Here is a 20,485-nt window from a genome sequence, read left to right on the forward strand (position 1 = left end):
CTAATCATGTAATGTTTGAGGATTGATCTGCAATCGCGCGCGAGGTCAGGGACACCGCTCGGTGAAGGCGGCGGAGTCCGAGATGAAGCCGGCGACGATGGACAGCGTGGGACGACATGTGGGCGAGCGCATCAGCACCGACATGTGGGCGAGCGCGTCAGCAGCGAGGCCCGAGCGACCAACGGAGCAGCGGCGCCAGAACTCGAGGCAGCCAATGGGCCTGACACAGGCGGCCCAATGCAGCAGGGATGAGGCCGGCGAGGCAACCCGCACGGCCGCCGTGTAGACGCGGCGGAGGCGGGTGGCGTGGAACGATTGGCGGGCCGGCGCGCGAGCGCCGGCTATGATTGGTTGCCGCATGGCGCGCGGCCACCGGGTGGAGGCGATGCAGGTGTCCGGGTCGGAGAGGGCGGAGATGGTCGACGTAGATCGACGGGTAGGATGGCGCGCACACGACGGCCGTAAGGGGCCGCCTGTGGCGCGATGGCACTGGGTCGGTGAAGAAGCCGGCCGGTCACGATGGTGTCGGAGTAGAGGCGCACGAGGGTCGACAACAGTGGTGAGCGACGCGAACCGAATGGCAGGAGAGTGAAAACAAAGAAAAAACATCGATCAAAATGACAGACGAGAGAATGAAAACGCGGATCATAATTGACAGCATGGAGTAAAATTGACCTCGTCGGCGCGGACGGCATTAGCAACGTCAAGATCTGCGACCTAGGGCTCGCGGTGTCCATGTCCGAGCCCGCGCCGTACGGCCAGCACGGCACACGCCGGTACATGGCGCCGGAGATGCTCCTTGGCAAAACCGACTACAATGCCACGATTAACATGTGGTCCCTCGGCTGCGTCATGGCCGAGCTCCTCTCCGGGAAGCTGCTCTTCGACGGGGATGACGACTCCCAACAGCTCCTCGCCATCTTCCGTGTTCTCGGCGTGCCATTGTTCACCATCTAGCCAGCCTATGAGTCATTGCTGCTCCCCGGAAAGCTGGTGATGCCGCCGCATGTCATTGTTGGGGAACGTAGCAGAAATTCAAAATTTTCCTACGTGTCACCAAGATCTATCTATGGAGAAACCAGCAATGAGGGGAAGGAGAGTGCATCTACATACCCTTGTAGATTGCTATGCGGAAGCGTTCAAGAGAACGGGGTTGAAGGAGTCGTACTCGTCGTGATCCAAATCACCGGAGATCCTAGTGCCGAATGGACGGCACCTCCGCGTTCAACACACGTACATCCCGGTGACGTCTCCCATGCCTTGATCCAGCAAGGAGAGAGGGAGAGGTTGAGGAAGACTCCATCCAGTAGCAGCACAACGGCGTGGTGGTGGTGGAGGAGCGTGGTACTCCAGCAGGGCTTCGCCAAGCACCGCAAGAGACGAGGAGGAGAGAGGGGTAGGGCTGCACCAACAGGGGAAGAATTCGTCTCTCTGGCAGCCCAAAACCTCAAGTATATATAGGGGAGGGGAGGGGCTGCGCCCCCACCTAGGTTTCCACCCCTAGGGGTGGCGTCCAGCCCTAGATCCCATCTAGGGGGGGCGGCCAAGGGGGGGGAGAGGGGAGGCGCACCTGGGGTGGGCCTCAGGGCCCATCTGCCCTAGTGTTTGCCCCCCTTCCCTCTCCCTTGCGCCTTGGGCCTTGGTGGGGGGGCGCACCAGCCCACCTGGGGCTGGTCCCCTCCCACACTTGGCCCATGCAGCCCTCCGGGGCTGGTGGCCCCACTTGGTGGACCCCCGGACCCCTCCGGTGGTCCTGATATACTACCGGTAAAACCCGAAACTTTTCCGGTAACCAAAACAGGACTTCCCATATATAAATCTTTACCTCTGGACCATTCCGGAACTCCTCGTGAGGTCCGGGATCTCATCCGGGACTCAGAACACATTCGGTAACCATGTATATCTATTCCCTATAACCCTAGCGTCATCGAACCTTAAGTGTGTAGACCCTACGGGTTCGGGAACCATGCAGACATGACCGAGACGTTCTCCGGTCAATAACCAACAGCGGGATCTGGATACCCATATTGGTTCCCACATGTTCCACGATGATCTCATCGGATGAACCACGATGTCGAGGATTCGATCAATCCCGTATTCAATTCTCTTTGTCTAGCGGTATTGTACTTGCCCGAGATTCGATCGTCGGTATCCCGATACCTTGTTCAATCTTGTTACCAGCAAGTCTCTTTTACTCGTTCCGTAACACATCATCCCGTGATCAACTCCTTGGTCATATTGTGCACATTATGATGATGTCCTACCGAGCGTGCCCAGAGATACCTCTCTGTTTACACGGAGTGACAAATCCCAGTCTCGATTCGTGCCAACCCAACAGACACTTTCAGAGATAGCTGTAGTGTACCTTTATAGCCACCCAGTTATGTTGTGACGTTTGGCACACCCAAAGTATTCCTACGGTATCCGGGAGTTGCACAATCTCATGGTCTAAGGAAATGATACTTGACATTAGAAAAGCTTTAGCATACGAACTACACGATCTTTGTGCTAGGCTTAGGATTGGGTCTTGTCCATCACATCATTCTCCCAATGATGTGATCCCGTTATCAATGACATCCAATGTCCATGGTCAGGAAACCGTAACCATCTATTGATCAACGAGCTAGTCAACTAGAGGCTTACTAGGGACATGGTGTTGTCTATGTATCCACACATGTATCTGAGTTTCTTGTCAATACAATTCCAGCATGGATAATAAACGATTATCATGAACAAGGAAATATAATAATAAATAATTTATTATTGCCTCTAGGGCATATTTCCAACAGTCTCCCACTTGCACTAGAGTCAATAATCTAGTTCACATCGTCATGTGATTAACACTTAGAGGTCACATCGCCATGTGACCAACATCCAAGAGTTTACTAGTGTCGCTAAACTAGTTCACATCATCATGTCATTAAGACTCAATGAGTTCTGGGTTTGATCATGTTTTGCTTGTGAGAGAGGTTTTAGTCAACGGGTCTGCAACATTCAGATCCGTATGTACTTCACAAATCTCTAGGTCATATTATAAATGCTGCTTCCACGCTCCACTTTGAGCTATTCCAAATGGTTGCTCCACTATACGTATCCGGTTTGCTACTCAGAGTCATTCGGATAGGTGTTAAAGCTTGCATCGATGTAACCCTTTACGCCGAACTCTTTATCACCTCCATAATCGAGAAACATGTCCTTATTACCCCAAGGACAATTTTGACCGCTATATAGTGATCCACTCCTGGATCACCTTTGTACCCTCTTGCCAGACATGTGGCAAGGCACACATCAGGTGCGGTACTCAGCATGGCATACCGTATAGATCCTATGACAAAAGCATAGGGGATGACATTCGTCCTTTCTCTTTCTTCTACCGTGGTCGAGCTTTAAGTCTTAACTTCATACCTCAGGCAAGAACTCCTTCTTTGACTGATCCATCTTGAACACTTTCAAGATCATGTCAAGGTATGTGCTCATTTGAAAGTACCATTTAGCGTTTTTGATCTATCCTCATAGATCTAGATGCTCAATGTTCAAGTAGCCTAATCCAGGTTTTCTATTGAAAAACACTTTTCAAATAACCCTATATGCTTTCCAGAAATTCTACATCATTTCTGATCCACAATATGTCAACAACATATACTCATCAGAAATTCTATAGTGCTCCCACTCACTTCTTTGGAAATACAAGTTTCTCATAAACTTTGTACATACCCAAAATATTTGATCATCTCATCCAAGCATACATTCCAACTCCGAGATGCTTACTCCAGTCCTTAGAAGGATTGCTGGAGCTTTGCATACTTATTAGCATCTTTCAGGATTTACAAAACCTTCCGGTTGTATCACATACAACCTTTCCTCAAGAAAATCGTCGAGGAAACAATGTTTTGACATCCTATCTGCAAGATTTCATAAATAATGCAGTAATCACTAATATAATTCCAACAGACTCTTAGCATCGCTACGAGTGAGAAAGTCTCATCATAGTCAACTCCTTGAACTTGTCGGAAAAAATCTTAATGACAAGTCGAGCTTTCTTAATGGTGATACTTACCATCATTGTCCGTCTTCCTTTTAAAAAATCCATCTGTACTCAACAGTCTTACGACCATCGAGCCGTTCTGCGAAAGTCTACACTTTGTTTTATGTAACATCCCAAAATTCTAAATTTTGGAATGTTATAATAAATAGATAGATTTGATTGATTGTTTGATTGATTGTCTGAAAGTGAGTGAAATTCGAAACTTTTTGAAAGTTAAATGAGAGGGAATAAAAGGACTTTCCCAAACTTTCATTTTTGCATTTTGCTCTCCATGAATTCAAATTCTATTCAAATACAAAACCCTTGAGCGAAGATGATATGACTTCTTCCATTTAAAAAAATATAAATGAAAGGGTATTTGAAAATATTTGAATTTCATTTGGGAAATATTTCCAATTCAGAAACTTTTAAGCAACTCAATGATTTTCACGAGAGAAGATAAAATGACTTCTTCAAATTATATGAAATATGAGTTGGGAGCTTCAAAGAATTAAATCCAAAGTTCTTCTAATTTTATTTTCAATTTGGATTTATTTGAGTTTTATTCAAATTATTTTTCTCCAAAAATAAAATATATGGAAATTAGGGTAACATGATTCCCTACAATAGAAAATTGGAGAAAAATTAATTTGAAATCATTTTGGTATTTTAAAAATGTTTTTTGTTGGATTTTAATAGACCAATAGCACTCTTTGAATTATTAGAATTTGTTTATATTTTATTTAATGCTAGAAAAATGTTCATGTTGTTGGAAATCTTTTTCTGAAATTTTTGATATATTATATGCCTATATAATATTTTTATTTATTTTGTTTTAGTATTTTAGTTCTCTGAAAAAAATGTTTAAAAAAAAAAACTTCTCCCCGACTGGGCCGGCCCGGCTAGCCAGCCAGGCCCAGCCCAGCCGCGCCGCCTTCCACCTCCGTCGCCGATCGGGACTCCTCCCGGAGACCGACGCCGCCCCGCCTCCTCCTACCCCTTCCCCAAGCAGCGCCCCTGCCTTTAAAAACGCGAGGCCGCCGCCCTCTCTCTCCCCGTTCCTCCTCCTCACGTCTCGCCACCGCCCCGCAGATCGCCGCCATAGCCGCAGATCGTCGCCGCCGCCGCTCCACTCGCCGTCACCGCCTGCACGCCGCCGCCTCGCTTTGCCACCGCGCCGCGCCCGCCTACTCGCCTCGCTGCCGCGCTGCCCCGCGCCGCATCCACCGCCGCCCGCGTCACACAGCCCGGACCTCGCCGAAAGCCGCCGGAGTTCGCCGCCGGTTTTCCAACGGAAAACCGCCCCGAACGGTAAAACTCTAGAACGGTTTTTATTTCGTTTTTTTGGTTAGTTAGATCGGTTTTTATAAAAAAAACGGTTTTGTTTAGATTTACTTATGTAGTGAACGTTCATTAGTTCAGCCTCTGTAGTGAATGAATTCGTCACATATGCTTCTGTAGCGAACGCTCGTTCTGTAGAAATTTGTCTTTTTTTATTAATTTCGGCCAGGGACCTATTCGTGGTAATTTTCTAGACAGATTAGTCCCTGTACTTCAATCTATCACTACTTTTTACTCGTTAGTCCAAATCCAACGAAACCAACGCCCCCGTATTTGTTATGATCTCCTCTATCCAGTAATCCAACTCAAACATGTTTTTGAAAAGTTTAAAATTTTAATTAGATCAGATTTGAATTCAAACTTTGTTTGATCATAACTTGAGTTCCGTAACTCCGTTTGAGTTGATTCTTTTTGCAAATCAAAGCTCTTGACCTAAACATTCTAATAAGGCCAAATTCACATAATTTTGGTACTGTTAGAAATTGTTTTATGTTGCAAGAGTTATTTGCTTGGTTTTGGTGTTTCCGAATCGTCTTCTTCGATCTTTCTGATCTTTTGAGTGATTGCTTATGTGTGGTTACTATAGCTTGCTTACGATAGATTGACCGGAGTGTGTCGAGTAGATCTATCAAGATTTTGAGTGCGAATCATCTTCATCAACATTGCAGGCAAGTTCACACTTTGATCATACCTTTTCTACAACCCATGTTTTATTGCATTAGATCAATCCTCACACATTGCATGATTAGGATCTAATTAAATTGTGGGATGGGAAGTAGATGAGGTAGTACCTATTACCTGTATTATTATGAAACCTTTGGGAGTTACTTCTACGTTTGCTTATTATGCCATGCTATGCTAGTAGACGTGGATTGGGTGAGTGATATCCATGACAGATGTGAGTTTATTAATTTTAATGGTTTATCTAAGGTGGCCACTTAAACACACATCTGGGTGGATTGAGGCACCTGATGTCTATCAGGACTTGCCTGTTTTATTTTGGACCGCCACCCAGGCTCAAAGGGATCATAAGATAATTCATGCTAGAAACTTCCGTGTGCAGCCACATGCTACTATGGGCTCTGGCATAGTTGACTAAGTTGTGTGAACTCTTACGGGGTGGACTAGCAGATGTAGGGGTTGTAGGTGGTACGGTCTACCCCACATGTAAGGTGCTAGCGCTTCTGAAAGACTATGTCTCGGTCATCCGTTTCTCAAACACCATGTAGTGCGAGAAAACAAACGGAGGCGATCGAGTCATGTGGGGAAAAGTGCGCAAACCTCTGCAGAGTGTATAAACTAATCATGATTAGCCGTGTCCCCGGTTATGGACATCTTGAGTATCTAGTTCTTGGATTATCCTGTTGATCTCATCATGTTACTTTAAATGAATATTGTTGGGTTTAATGATGTTACTTAATTGGGATTGAGAATGCTGTCAACCATTCTCAATGTTCAACAACCACCATGATAGTTAATTAAAATGTATTCCTTTGCAGTAGGGAAAAATTGGCTTTACGCAAAAACCTTATAACCATAGAGCTTTTCCACCAGCCAAATATGCATGTAGTGATAGCCATTGTTCATCATTTTCTCTATGGTGTGAATTTGCCAGTACATTCAATGTACTGACCCGTTTCGGGCTGCAACGTCTCATGTTGCAGATTTCTTTCGATGAGTAAGTGATACGTTAGGGTTACGATTTCTACACTCAACTTTGCCGTTGGTGTTGATGGGAATCCACAACCTTGTTGCTTCCGCTATAAGGATTGAGGTAATAGTATTTATGTTACTTTATACATGTGATTTACCTCTGTTATAAATCCTTCGAGTACTGTGTGTGTCAGCATACCGATCCAGGGATGACACTTAAGCACAAAGACTTGATCAATTCGGGTCGGGTCGCTACAAGATGGTATCAGAGCACATGTTGACTGTAATGTGACCCTAGAAACTGGCAAGCCCATAGCAAGATTTTTCTCTAACACTTTCCCTTTCAAAAAGATCTTTTACCTCTCTTCTCTTCTGAGCTTATTCAAATATTCCATTTTAGTGAGACCATACCCCTTTCCCCTTTTGACCCCACGAAGATTCGACTGATGAGACCACCCCAAGAAGTATGAGATATCGGACAACTAAGAGTATTTTCCGTGCATCTGAATAATGGAAACTACAATGGTTGAAGGCCGAAGACAAGTAGAATTGGAAGGCTCTGAAGAATTCCCAGATTTGTATGACCTAGGAAGGCTACCCTTATGGAACTTGACAGATTATGGAAGATGTCAATACCCAAGAATCAAGGTGTATCGGAGAAAGACTGAAACAAGGAGCATGAGAACTCGAAGTTTTGTCAAAGAAAACCCTAAGGAAGGAGATATCAACTGGCAGGATAGCTCATGTCAATGACAAGGGCTGAAACACGGTTATCCGTGATGTCATCACCGTTGATACTGTGGTCACCGAGCTGAGCTAAGCATGCATTCTGTCGGAAGGATTGGAAGGTAGAAGGCTGATGGAGCATCTATCAGCAAAGGATGCAGTTTTAAACTTAGCTGGTGTATCACCAAGATCTGGAGTAGTACATCAAGAAGTTTGAAATGGAGCTCCAGGAAGTCGTATTAGACAAGGAAGTATTTCATGAGGAACTCAGGATCCTGAAGATGAGAGTAGCCAAGCTGGAGGACCTACAACCTCGAGATACCGGAGAATTGTCAAGAACTGAAGGACAGTATGACCATGGTTCATGTGAAGGATGTTGACACCAGAAGTTTGAGGTGCAACTCCGGAACATTGAAGGACATCGTGAGAGGATCTGGCAAAAGAGCTGGAGAAGGACAAGCACGATGGCAAGAAGCCATCGGAGACATAAACAAGACTTGAAGAGTTGGCGATTTTGAAGATTTATTGACCCTTAGAAGACCAAACCCCTATTTTATACCCACGTTAGCTGCGACGATTGTGAGCTGTCATTTGTTTGTTGTTTTTCCGACAGCCACAATAAAATCTGTCTTTTCAAAACTTTTATTTGTATTGTGTGTATCCCTCTCTATCTCTCTTATCTTACCCCAAACCCATGGACCCAATAGAGGATGAATGGAGATGAGCTTGTATTTTCTGGACCGATGAGTCAGTTGGAGACAGACCGATGGATTCAGAACATGGAGGATCACATGAAGAATAACCCTATAGTCGGAAAGGATATGACCTAGCATGCTCTTCAATGCTTTGAAGAGGTGCTGCTATTTGGTGGAGAATGTACCAAACCATCAATGGATGGCAAGGAGTAACCACTTGGAAAGATTTTAAGTTGACTCTGCCCAAGTCTAGGATTGTGTCCCAGAAGTTGAAACCTTATGGAAAGGATATGAAGAAACCTTGTGCATGCAAGATTTGCGGAGAAATAGGATACACCCATAAAGAACACAAGGATGAATGCCCTAACTGTGAAGGAAGTCACCCAGTTGAAGAATGCCCAACTAGGTAGATTACTTGTTTCTTGTGTGAAGGGACTACCCACTATCCTGCTCAGTGTCACATTTACCCCATGGTACAACGAACCATCCAGCAGAAGGAAGAAGCAATGAAAGGAGCCTTTATGGAAAGTTTAGAAGAACCTGTGATGAAGGAAGAGGTGGAGGACACACCCAAAGAAGAACCAATTAAACCCTGCACCAAGTCAGGCTATTCATGCGGAGAAGAAGGACACATCTTCCAAAATTGTTTGAATGGGGATCTAGTAGAATTCCCGACAGAGGAAGTAGAATATGACCCACAGGAAATAGAAGCCATGGTTGGGAATGGAAAAGTCCAGAAAGAGAAGTAGATTGGATTCCAGAAAGGATCTGAGTCATGTCACCTATTACAGGTGCAAGGAGTCAGGGCACTACCTCAACAGTTGCCCAAAAAGGAAACCTCGATACTTGTCAGAAGTAATATGTTTTAGTTGTAATGGAGCAGGGCACTTTGCCAGAGAATGCCCCAAGGAGAAGGAAACTTGCGCGAGATAGTTGAGTTTGCAACAGAAGAAATATAGTAGTAGTAGTGAGAACATTTTCCCTTCATATTGAGGTGTTGAGTTGAGACATGTAATGGAGAAGCGAGAGAATTGTAATCATTTGAGAATGAATAAAGTAGCATCGTGGTACTGATATGGATTTTATGAGTTGTTACTCTATGAAGAAGGATTTTGACCACTTTTGAGGATAAAAGAAATATGGTCTATGGAAGATTTGTGCATTTTAAGGGTGGTAGTACCCTGTAATGGATTTCAGACAAAATGAATACGAGTTTTGTCTCGATATGTGTGATGCCCCAAGAGTATGTGGGATGAAGTTGGAGACCGACAGTTGTTTGGACCAAAGTTGATCAAAGGAGTCAGAAGAGAATGCTAAGTTGATTCGAGATAGACTGAAGGTAGCTCAGTCCAGACAGAATAGTTATGTAGACTCAAAACTCAAGGAGGTAGTCTATGAAATTGGAGATAGAGCATGTCTTAGTGTGACCCCTCTGCGAGGAGTTAAACGATTTGGAGTTAAGGGACAGTTAGCCCCGAGATTTGTAGGACCATACCGAGTTTTGGAGCGTATGAGAGAAGTGGCCTACAAGTTGGAATTACCCGAAGAACTATCAGGAGTTCAGGATGTGTTTCACGTTTCCCAGTTGAAGAAGTGCCATGCAGAGATGGCCAATATTCCCTTGTAAGGACGCTTGACCCTGGAAAGGATAACGATGTTCCACGAAGTAGAGTATGGACTTCATAAGTATAAGTTTTTACCTCGGTATGTGGGAAAATCCCACGAGGATGAAGAGATGAAGTACTATTATAAACGAGGTATGATGTTGGTAATATGGAGCAATGGCAACCCCATGACAAGTCTGAGTAATCATGTCCTAGTTTGGTGTCAATAGAAGGAAGGAAGACAGTACAATTGGATGGATTTAAGAATACTAGGAAGTTGGAATTATGATCAGTTGCCCGATGATAAGTTCAAGGACTACAAGTGATGAGATGGGCCATAACCCACATACCCCAGGACCTGCCGAGAAGCAAGCACATTCTTGCTGAAGGAAAAACCCTGGAAGTGGATATACCTTTGTCGACAGACGATTTTATAGGAGTAACGCAAAACCTGAGAGTTGTGAAGGAACGATAGATGTTTGTTTGGCTTGCAGAATCTATGGATATATCCGAACTTGGTTCGTCGACAAGAGAAATTCTGCAATGCTTGTGAGGATGATTGAGTGTTAGAATGCGATATCCGCTAAACCGTATACAAGGTAATGATTTGGGTGCGGGATGGATTGATCACCATACCGACTTACTCTTATTATTCGCCTTGCTATATGGGATGGTAAATCTGAGTGACTTGCCTATAGTAGAGAGACGACGATATTAAACCTTGTTAAACCTTAGAATGGTATAAGAATTTTTCCCTTGTACACGGCAGCTTTTTGCCAACCGTAGGTTATACGGTGAGGATCAACCCAGACCCATTTCCTGCAGGAGAAACCACAATTTGTTGACCACCATGAGATATCGATAGTTGTTTAGTTTTGGCGCCAGACCAGTCAGCTAAGAAGACCCAGTCTCGGAATAACCTTACCAGGATGAAAGTACAGAAAAATTGAGGAAAAGGTTATGCCACTACCGGAAGAGCCCGGATAAGGAATTATCCTGAAGATCTAAGAAGACCGACACTGTTAACAATATGGATGAAGTATATGAGTTTCGATGGAGCTGTAACCATGCTTCTAAGGGTGATAGCACCCCAGACCCCTGTGATGATTGATGGATTTTGAGGAGACCCCAAACCCTAACATTTTTCTTGCTAGCCTCTCTGAATCTCGAGGACGAGATTCATTTTAAGGGTGGTAGGTTTGTAACATCCCAAAATTCTAAATTTTGGAATGTTATAATAAATAGATAGATTTGATTGATTGTTTGATTGATTGTCTGAAAGTGAGTGAAATTCGAAACTTTTTGAAAGTTAAATGAGAGGGAATAAAAGGACTTTCCCAAACTTTCATTTTTGCATTTTGCTCTCCATGAATTCAAATTCTTTTCAAATATAAAACCCTTGAGCGAAGATGATATGACCTCTTCCATTTAAAAAAATTAAATGAAAGGGTATTTGAAAATATTTGAATTTCATTTGGAAAATATTTCCAATTCAGAAACTTTTAGCAACTCAATGATGTTCACGAGAGAAGATAAAATGACTTCTTCAAATTATATGAAATATGAGTTGGGAGTTTCAAAGAATTAAATCCAAAGTTCTTTTAATTTTATTTTCAATTTGGATTTATTTGACTTTTATTCAAATTATTTTTCTCCAAAAATAAAATATATGGAAATTAGGGTAACATGATTCCCTACAATAGAAAATTGGAGAAAAATTAATTTGAAATCATTTTGGTATTTTAAAAATGATTTTTGTTGGATTTTAATAGACCAGTAGCACTCTTTGAATTATTAGAATTCGTGTGTATTTTATTTAATTCTAGAAAAATGTTCATGTTGTTGGAAATCTTTTTCTGTAAATTTTGATATATTATATGCCTATATAATATTTTTATTTATTTTGTTTTTAGTATTTTAGTTCTCTGAAAAAATGTTAAAAAAAAAGCTTCTCCCCGACTGGGCCGGCCCAGCTAGCCAGCCAGGCCCAGCCCAGCCGCGCCGCCTTCCACCTCCGTCGCCAATCGGGACTCCTTCCGGAGACCGACGCCGCCCCGCCTCCTCCTACCCCTTCCCCAAGCAGCGCCCCTGCCTTTAAAAAGGCGAGGCCGCCGCCCTCTCTCTCCCCGTTCCTCCTCCTCGCGTCTCGCCGCCGTCCCGCAGATCACCGCCGCAGCCGCAGATCGCCGCCCCCACCGCTCCACTCGCTGTCACCGCCTGCACGCCGCCGCCTTGCTTTGCCACCGCGCCGCGCCCACCTGCTCGCCTCGCTGCCGCGCTGCCCCGCGCCGCATCCACTGCCGCCCGCGTCACGCAGCCCGGACCTCGCCGGAAGCCGCCGGAGTTCGCCGCCGGTTTCCCAACGGAAAACCGCCCCGAACGGTAAAACTCTAGAACGGTTTTTTTTTCATTTTTTGGTTAGTTAGATCGGTTTTTATAAAAAAACGGTTTTGTTTAGATTTACTTATGTAGCGAACGTTCATTAGTTTAGCCTCTGTAGTGAACGAATTCGTCACATATGCTTCTGTAGCGAACGCTCGTTCTGTAGAAATTTTTCTTTTTTTATTAATTTCGGCTAGGGACCTATTCGTGGTAATTTTGTTCACAGATTAGTCCCTGTACTTCAATCTATCACTACTTTTTACTCGTTAGTCCAAATCCAACGAAACCAACGCCCCCGTCTTTGTTATGATCTCCTCTATCCAGTAATCCAACTCAAACATGTTTTTCAAAAGTTTAAAATTTTAATTAGATCAGATTTGAATTCAAAATTCGTTTGATCATAACTTGAGTTTCGTAACTCCGTTTGAGTTGATTCTTTTTGCAAATCGAAGCTCTTGACCTAAACATTCTAATAAGGCCAAATTCACATAATTTTGGTACTGTTGGAAATTGTTTTATGTTGCAAGAGTTTTTGCTTGGTTTTGGTGTTTCCGAATCGTCTTCTTCGATCTTTCTGATCTTTTGAGTGATTGCTTATGTGTGGTTACTATTGCTTGCTTATGATAGATTGACCGGAGTGTGACGAGTAGATCTATCAAGATTTTGAGTGCGAATCATCTTCATCAACATTGCAGGCAAGTTCACACTTTGATCATACCTTTTCTACAACCCATGTTTTATTGCATTAGATCAATCCTCACACATTGCATGATTAGGATCTAATTAAATTGTGGGATGGGAAGTAGATGAGGTAGTACCTATTACCTGTATTATTATGAAACCTTTGGGAGTTACTTCTACGTTTGCTTATTATGCCATGCTATGCTAGTAGACGTGGATTGGGTGAGTGATATCCATGACAGATGTGAGTTTATTAATTTTAATGGTTTATCTAAGGTGGCCACTTAAACACACATCTGGGTGGATTGAGGCACCTGATGTCTATAAGGACTTGCCTGTTTTATTTTGGACCGCCACCCAGGCTCAAAGGGATCATAAGATAATTCATGCTAGAAACTTCCATGTGCAGCCACATGCTACTATGGGCTCTGGCATAGTTGACTAAGTTGTGTGAACTCTTACGGGGTGGACTAGCAGATGTAGGGGTTGTAGGTGGTACGGTCTACCCCACATGTAAGGTGCTAGCGCTTCTGAAAGACTATGTCTCGGTCATCCGTTTCTCAAACACCATGTAGTGCGAGAAAACAAACGGAGGCGATCGAGTCATGTGGGGAAAAGTGCGCAAACCTCTGCAGAGTGTATAAACTAATCATGATTAGCCGTGTCCCCGGTTATGGACATCTTGAGTATCTAGTTCTTGGATTATCCTGTTGATCTCATCATGTTACTTTAAATGAATATTGTTGGGTTTAATGATGTTACTTAATTGGGATTGAGAATGCTGTCAACCATTCTCAATGTTCAACAACCACCATGATAGTTAATTAAAATGTATTCCTTTGCAGTAGGGAAAAATTGGCTTTATGCAAAAACCTTATAACCATAGAGCTTTTCCACCAGCCAAATATGCATGTAGTGATAGCCATTGTTCATCATTTTCTCTATGGTGTGAATTTGCCAGTACATTCAATGTACTGACCCGTTTCGGGCTGCAACGTCTCATGTTGTAGATTTCTTTTGACGAGTAAGTGATACGTTAGGGTTACGATTTCTACACTCAACTTTGCCGTTGGTGTTGATGGGAATCCACAACCTTGTTGCTTCCGCTATAAGGATTGAGGTAATAGTATTTACGTTACTTTATACATGTGATTTACCTCTGTTATAAATCCTTCGAGTACTGTGTGTGTCAGCATACCGATCCAGGGATGACACTTAAGCACAGAGACTTGATCCATTCGGGTCGGGTCGCTACATTTTCATACATGGATCCTCTCTCGGATTTTATGGCCTGGAGCCATTTATCAAAATCCGGGCCCACCATCGCTTCTCCATAGCTCGTAGGTTCATTGTTGTCTAGCAACATGTCTTCCAAGACAGGATTACGTACCACTCTGAAGTAGTATGCATCCTTGTCATCCTACGAGGTTTGGGAGTGACTTGATCCGAAGTCTAATGATCAATATCATAAGCTTCCACTTCAATTGGTGTAGGTGCCACAGGTACAACTCTTTGTGCCCTGCTATACACTAGTTGAAGTGACGGTTCAATAACCTCATCAAGTCTCCACCATTCTCCCACTCGATTCCTTCGAGAGAAACTTTTCCTCGAGAAAGGACCCGATTCTAGAAACAATCCCTTATTGCTTTCGGATCTGAGACAGGAGGTATACCCAACTGTTTTGGGTGTCCTATGAAGATGCATTTATCTGCTTTGGGTTCGAGCTTATCGGCTTGAAACTTTTTTCACATAAGCGTTGCAGCCCCAAACTTTTAAGAAATGACAGCTTAGGTTTCTCTAAACCATAGTTCATACGGTGTCATCTCATCAGAATTACGTGGTGCCCCTTTTAAAGTGAATGTGGTTGTCTCTAATGCCTAACCCATAAACTATTGTGGTAATTCGATAAGAGACATCATGGTATGCATCATATCCAATAGGGTGCAGTTATGATGTTCGGACACACCATCACACTATGGTGTTCCAAGCTGTATTAGTTGTGAAACAATTTCCACAATGTCTTAATTCTGTGCCAAACTCGTAATTCAGATATTCATCTCTATGATCATATCATAGATCTTTTATCCTCTTGTCACGACGATCTTTCAACTTCACCCTGAAATTACTTGAACCTTTCAATAATTCAGACTCGTGATTCATCAAGTAAATATACTCAACATATACTCAAATCATCTGTGAAGTAAGAACATAACGATATCCACTACATGCCTCAGCACTCATTGGACTGCACACATCAAAATGTATTACTTCCAACAAGTTGCTTTCTAGTTCCATTTACTGAAAACGAGGCTTTCAGTCATCTTGCCCATGTGGTATGATTTGCATGTCTCAAGTGATTCAAAATCAAGTGAGTCCAAACGGTCCATTTGCATGGAGTTTCTTCATGCATATACACCAATAGACATGGTTCGCATGTCTCAAACCTTTTAAAAAATGAGTGAGCCCAAAGATCCATCAACATGGAGCTTCTTCATACGTTTTATACCGATATGACTTACGTGGCAGTGCCACAAGTAGGTGGTACTATCATTACTATCTTTTGGCATGAACATGTGTATCACTACGATCGAGATTCAATAAACCATTCATTTTAGGTGTAAGACCATTGAAGGTATTATTCAAATAAACAGAGTAACCATTATTCTCCTTAAATGAATAACCGTATTGCGATAGACATAATCCAATCATGTCTATGCTCAACACAAACACCAATCTCGATGGTAGAGGGAGCGTATGATATTTGATCAACCTTGGAAATACTTCCAACACATATCGTCATCTCACCTTTAGCTAGTCTCCGTTTATTCCGTAGCTTTTATTTCGAGTTACTAACACTTAGCAACCGAACCGGTATCTAATACCCTGGTGCTACTAGGAGTACTAGTAAAGTACACATTAACACAATGTATATCCAATATACTCCTATCGACTTTGCCAGCCTTCTCATCTACCAAGTATCTAGGGTAATTCTGCTCCAGTGGTTGTTCCCTTTATTACAGAAGCACTTAGTCTCGGGCTTGGGTTCAACTTTGGGTTTCTTCACTAGAGCAGCAGCTGATTTGCCGTTTCATGAAGTATCCCTTTTGCCCTTGCCCTTCTTGAAACTAGTGGTTTCACCAACCATCAACAATTGATGCTCCTTCTTGATTTCTACTTTTGTGGTGTCAAACATCGCGAATATCTCAAGGATCATCATATATGTCCCTAATATATTATAGTTCATCACGAAGCTTTAGCAGCTTGGTGGTAATGACTTCGGAGAAACATCACTATCTCATCTGGAAGATCAACTCCCGCTCGATTCAACTGATTGTTGTACTTAGACAATCTGAGCACAAGCTCAACAATTGAGCTTTTCTCCCTTAGTTTGCGGGCTAAGAAAATCGTTGGAGGTCTTATACCTCTTGACGTGGGCACGAGCCTGAAATCCCAATTTCAGCCCTCGAAACATCTCATATGTTTCGCGACGTTTCAAAACCGTCTTCGGTGCCTCAACTCTAAACCGTTTAACTGAACTATCACGTAGTTATCAAAATGTGTATGTCAGATGTTCGCAACATCCACAGACGATGTTCGAGGTTCAGCACACTGAGCGGTGCATTAAGGACATAAGCCTTCTATGAAGCAATGAGGACAATCCTCAGTTTACGGACCTAGTCCGCATAATTGCTACTATCAACTTTCAACTAAATTTCCTCTAGGAACATATCTAAACAGTAGAACTGAAGCGCGTGCTACGACATAATTTGCGAAGTCCTTTTGACTATGTTCAGGATAATTAAGTTCATCTTATGAACTCCCACTCAGATAGACATCCCTCTAGTCATCTAAGTGATTACATGATCCGAGTCAACTAGGCCGTGTCCGATCATCACGTGAGACGGACTAGTCAACATCGGTGAACATCTTCATGTTGATCGTATCTTCTATACAACTCATGCTTGACCTTTCGGTCTTCCGTGTTCCGAGGCCATGTCTGTACATGCTAGGCTCGTCAAGTCAACCTAAGTGTTTCGCATGTGTTACGAGGCCATGTCTGTACATGCTAGGCTCGTCAACACCCGTTGTATTCGAACGTTAGAATCTATCACACCCGATCATCACGTGGTGCTTCAAAACAACGAACCTTCGCAACGGTGCACAGTTAGGGGGAACACTTTTCTTGAAATTTTAGTGAGGGATCATCTTATTTAAGCTACCGTCGTTCTAAGCAAATAAGATGTAAAACATGATAAACATCACATGCAATCAAATAGTGACATGATATGGCCAATATCATTTTGCTCCTTTTGATCTCCATCTTCGGGGCTCCATGATCATCGTTGTCACCGGCATGACACCATGATCTCCATCATCATGATCTCCATCATCGTGTCTTCTTGAAGTTGTCTTGTCATCTATTACTTCTACTACTATGGCTAACGCTTTAGCAATAAAGTAAAGCAATTACATGACGTTTAAGTTGACACGCAGGTCATAAATAAATTAAGACAACTCCTATGGCTCCTGCCGGTTGTCATACTCATCGACATGCAAGTCATGATTCCTATTACAAGAACATGATCAATCTCATACATCACATATATCATTCATCACATCCTTTTGGCCATATCACATCACAAGGCATATGCTGCAAAAACAAGTTAGACGTCCTCTAATTGTTGTTTGCATGTTTTACGTGGTTGCTATGGATTTCTAGCAAGAACGTTTCTTACCTACGCAAAAACCACAACGTGATATGCCAATTGCTATTTACCCTTCATAAGGACCCTTTTCATTGAATCTGATCCGACTAAAGTGGGAGAGACAGACACCCGCCAACCACCTTATGCAACTAGTGCATGTCAGTCGGTGGAACCAGTCTCACGTAAGAGTATGTGTAAGGTCGGTCCGGGCCACTTCATCCCACAATACCGTCGAAACAAGATTGGACTAGTAACGGTAAGCATATTGAAAAAAATCAACGCCCACAACTACTTTGTGTTCTACTCGTGCATAGAATCTACGCAATAGACCTAGCTCATGATGCCACTGTTGGGGAACGTAGCAGAAATTCAAAATTTTCCTACGTGTCACCAAGATCTATCTATGGAGAAACCAGCAATGAGGGGAAGGAGAGTGCATCTACATATCCTTGTAGATTTCTATGCGGAAGCGTTCAAGAGAACAGGGTTGAAGGAGTCGTACTCGTCGTGATCCAAATCACCGGAGATCCTAGTGCCGAACGGACGGCACCTCCGCGTTCAACACACGTACAGCCCGGTGACGTCTCCCATGCCTTGATCCAGCAAGGAGAGAGGGAGAGGTTGAGGAAGACTCCATCCAGCAGCAGCACAACGGGTGGTGGTGGTGGAGGAGCGTGGTACTCCAGCAGGGCTTCGCCAAGCACCGCAAGAGACGAGGAGGAGAGAGGGGTAGGGCTGCACCAACAGGGGAAGAATTTATCTCTCTGGCAGCCCAAAACCTCAAGTATATACAGGGGAGGGGAGGGGCTGCGCCCCCACCTAGGTTTCCACCCCTAGGGGTGGCGGCCAGCCCTAGATGCCATCTAGGGGGGCGGCCAAGGGGGGAGAGAGGGGAGGCGCACCTGGGATGGGCCTCAGGGCCCATCTGCCCTAGGGTTTGCCCCCCTTCCCTCTCCCTTGCGCCTTGGGCCTTGGTGGGGGGCGCATCAGCCCACCTGGAGCTGGTCCCCTCCCACACTTGGCCCATGCAGCCCTCCGGGGCTGGTGGCCCCACTTGGTGGACCCCCGGACCCCTCCGGTGGTCCCGGTACACTACCGGTAAAACCTGAAACTTTTCCGATAACCAAAACAGGACTTCCCATATATAAATCTTTACCTCCGAACCATTCTGGAACTCCTCGTGAGGTCCGGGATCTCATCCGGGACTCCGAACAACATTCGGTAACCACGTATATCTATTCCCTATAACCCTAGCGTCATCGAACCTTAAGTGTGTAGACCCTACGGGTTCGGGAACCATGCAGACATGACCGAGACATTCTCCGGTCAATAACCAACAGCGGGATCTGGATACCCATATTGGTTCCCACATGTTCCACGATGATCTCATCGGATGAACCATGATGTCGAGGATTCGATCAATGCCGTATTCAATTCCCTTTGTCTAGCGGTATTGTACTTGCCCGAGATTCGATCGTCGGTATCCCGATACCTTGTTCAATCTCGTTACCGGCAAGTCTCTTTTACTCGTTCCGTAACATATCATCCCGTGATCTACTCCTTGGTCACATTGTGCACATTATGATGATGTCCTACCGAGTGGGCCCAGAGATACCTCTCCGTTTACACGGAGTGACAAATCCCAGTCTCGATTCGTGCCAACCCAACAGATATTTTCGGAGATACCTGTAGTGTACCTTTATAGCCACCCAGTTACGTTGTGACGTTTGGCACACCCAAAGTATTCCTACGGTATCCGGAAGTTGCACAATCTCATGGTCTAAGGAAATGATACTTGACATTAGAAAAGCTTTAGCATACGAACTACACGATCTTTGTGCTAGGCTTAGGATTGGGTCTTGTCCATCACATCACTCTCCCAATGATGTGATCCCGTTATCAACGACATCCAATGTCCATGGTCAGGAAACCGTAACCATCTATTGATCAATGAGCTAGTCAACTAGAGGCTTACTAGGGACATGGTGTTGTCTATGTATCCACACATGTATCTGAGTTTCTTATCAATACAATTCTAGCATGGATAATAAACGATTATCATGAACAAGGAAATATAATAATAACTAATTTATTATTGCCTCTAGGGCATATTTCCAACAGTATTTTCCCTCAACAAGCTCCGTCAGCACTTTCCCGAGGACATCCTCTCCAAAGAAGGCTTCGAAGTCCTCAAGGGGCTCCTCTCGTGCAAAATCGACAAGAGGTTGTCGGCCACCACCGCGCTCAGGCGACCATGGTTCGCCAACGCCGTCGTCGATGCTTCAGCCTGATCTCAAACTGTTGCGAAGACTATTTTTCAGCTGCAATTAACACATTTTTTGGAATTATTTGTGGCAAAATTGAATATATATGTACTTTGATTTCATTCCAAAGATTTGGATTGCATTGATCACTAGTGTGCATGAGATTTTGTATGTTGGTCAAATATATCTTTTGGCTGAAAACTGACGCATCCGTAGTTTGCCACGAGTGAGAGAATGCACCTTACGAGGGCGCCACATGTTGTGGGCCGAGGAGGGCCGCCCGCATGAAGTGCGCGCGTTGGAAGATTACCTTCAGGACACGGGCGCCGGCTGAGGGGTGGAGGCCTACCGCATGGCCCATGGAATTTATTCATTTTTTCTTTTTTTGTGAAGTTCCTAAAAAAGTGAA

General features: G+C 44.0%; 1 pseudogene; it reads left to right on the forward strand.

The window, feature by feature from the left end:
• The first annotated feature begins 358 nt into the window (after positions 1–358).
• On the forward strand, positions 359–20,103 carry LOC123101400 (cyclin-dependent kinase G-2-like; annotated as a pseudogene).
• Positions 20,104–20,485: the final 382 nt, after the last annotated feature.

This window comes from Triticum aestivum, chromosome 5A (genome assembly GCF_018294505.1).
Source record: "Triticum aestivum cultivar Chinese Spring chromosome 5A, IWGSC CS RefSeq v2.1, whole genome shotgun sequence".
Lineage (NCBI taxonomy): Eukaryota > Viridiplantae > Streptophyta > Magnoliopsida > Poales > Poaceae > Triticum > Triticum aestivum.